The sequence below is a fragment of the Aplysia californica genome, unplaced genomic scaffold (genome assembly GCF_000002075.1).
Source record: "Aplysia californica isolate F4 #8 unplaced genomic scaffold, AplCal3.0 scaffold00110, whole genome shotgun sequence".
NCBI lineage: Eukaryota > Metazoa > Mollusca > Gastropoda > Aplysiida > Aplysiidae > Aplysia > Aplysia californica.
The window spans coordinates 102017-104620 of record NW_004797380.1 but is presented as its reverse complement, the minus strand read 5'-3'; the positions used below and the strand labels follow the sequence as shown (position 1 = coordinate 104620).

General features: G+C 37.3%; 1 protein-coding gene across 1 annotated transcript in view; it reads left to right on the top strand.

Annotated features, from left to right (window-relative positions):
- Positions 1–332: 332 nt before the first annotated feature.
- Positions 333–2604, top strand: part of LOC101845680 (amiloride-sensitive sodium channel subunit gamma) — a gene marked incomplete in the record, with an annotated part of 11536 nt that continues 9264 nt past the window's right edge. The window contains 1 exon segment of the mRNA XM_035969047.1: positions 333–501.

Here is a 2604-nt window from a genome sequence, read left to right as displayed (position 1 = left end):
TCAATTGCCTTTACACGAGATATCACAATAACACAAGAAAGATTTTAAAAAAGAAATCGAAAATAAAAACAAAAGCAACCAAAAAACACACCAAAAAAAAAAAAAACAACCAAAAAAACAACAACAACCGCAAACAAACAAACAAACCCCAAAACCCCGTGCACAAACACTTGTCTCCAATAACAACCCTCTTGCACTCGTGCAACATGCCAAATTAATAACCATCACCATACACAAAAAAACCCTCGCGTATCCAGGGCACAAAAACCCCCAACAAAACAATTGTAGCGCCCTCGAGTCACACCTATCTAGCGCCATCAAAAACAGTGTCACGTCATCTCGGTTGTTCAGTGCAAGCTTCGATTTCGGCGGAGAAATCATTCCCGGAGTTTCAGACACGGACATTTCATCGTGCGCAAAGTGATCAATCTACGCCTGAAGTTATATTCAACGGCTCATTAAAGAGTTTCACCACCTGTTTGCGGATCTTGAACATTCCAGGTAGGCCAATACTTCAAACAATTTAAACAAAAAAGATATTTCTTAAAAGATTTTTCAAGTTATTAAAACGCTATCTCTGCAAAAAAGGAACTGCGTACACAAGGACACCATCAACTTAATGAAAGAATAAATACGGAGATCCATTCCCTATAATATTGGAACCCATCCCTTTTTCACATGATCATTGTATATTTTCGAAGAAGCACGTACATAAACTATTAATTTAAAAAGAATAAAACTGTGCTTTTAACTTGTGATTCCTTTAAAGTTGAGATTATTATAAAACTACAACAATCTCCATTCGTCTTTCCTGGTAATAATATTTCCTTTGGAGTCACCGCGTCATATCTAAAGGCAAATCTCCCCGGGACGAAGGGCCCTTTTCTGCCTTATCAGCGGCGTAATAACGACACAGTCCATATTTCTTACAATATTAATTTCGTAAAGGGCACGTCGTGTAAATGTTTTTTTTCAAGGCCTGAAATAAAGCTGTCACAAAGTTCACAATACAAAACTATTAAAACAAGCGAAGTTTCATTAACATAACAGATTTTGGTTTCGATTTATTTTTCATTTTCATATAAGGCCAAGAGCCCACACTGGAAGGTTTATTTATAATCGCCCAGTGGTAGTTAGACGCGAAGCATTTTTAAAAAGTGCTATTAAGACGAAAGAAACATGTCTAGTGTCAAAATTCGAAATACACTGGAGTTTTCTTTCAAAAGTTATTAGCACAGATCAGTTTTATTTTTTAAAAGGACGGCCTCTTTATTTTTTTGAACCTCTGTTTTCCTGCACAAATCTCATCATCATCGTCATCATCATCATCACCACCATCATCATCATTATGATTCAGTGCCAGATCGCCGGCAGACTTCTGCGATCATGGTTCTCCATTCATTCCTTTGCTCGGATGCTCCTAAAAAGCTACATTTCCCTGATCTTTCCTTGTTGCCCATTTGTTTCGCTTAACTGAGTAGGTTGCTCTGGGCCTACCCCTGCCTCGTTTGCCTTCAATTTTGCCTGTGAGAGCTAGATGTTCAAGACCTTTATATCTATTTAGGTGTCCAAAAACTGCATTTGTCATTTCCTGATAGTTTTTAACAGTGAGCGTCCCACGTGGGCCTCATCAAGCACTACCTCATTTGATTTATTTTACTTTCACGATATTCTCAGCAGTCTCCAAAGAAACCACATTTCTGCTGCTTCTTTTAATTTTTAATATTGCTTTTAGTGATTGTCCAGCATTCCCAGCCATATAGAAGGGTTGACTATACATAGCATTTCAGAGCTTTCATTTTGGTAGTCATTGACATTTTTCTATTTTACAGGATTGGGCTCATTTTATTGAAACTAGCCTTAGCCATTGTAATCCTCCGTATTATTCCTGTGGAACATTTGGCATCAGATACTATTATATACCCCAGATATTTAAACTGTTGGACTTGTTTAATCTTTTCGCCTTTGCTAACGAGATTACAAATAGGATTTGCTGCTTTTTGTATATTACCAGGCCTTCTGTTTTCTTTATATGCAACAACAGTCCTTTACGTTCACTTTCTGTTACAGCGGTATCTAGAAGCGATTGAAGGTCCTTTTCAGAGTCAGCGCAAGTCTACGAAAACTGAAACCTGTTTTTCTGTACCAAGAATATCATTGGTTTGGTTTGTTTGAAAATGGACGGGTTAGTAAAGGCTAAAGATGAATGGATTAATTTGGGGGAAACAAAGGGCAAAGAACTGCTCCCCTAGTGTGGAATATCCTCCCATTGCATTTAAGAGAAGCTCCTACGTTAGCCGTATTTAACACTGGTCACAGATATATTTAACCTTTTTTTAACCAGCTACTGATTCTTCAAGCAATAAGTGCATAGCTATCAATTTTTTAAAACGAAAATCTCTCCCCCCCCCCAAATGTACACAAACAAATTAACATAAATTTTTGCAATCAATAAATTTATTTATGCTCAACAGACAACTATTGTATGGGAGGAGACACAGTAGACGTATGGACTTTGCTCTATTTATCATTTGCAAATTCGGTTTTGACTTTGAGATTTTTATAAGCACTAGTGACTTTGTGAGGAGCAATGCTTTGAACCCT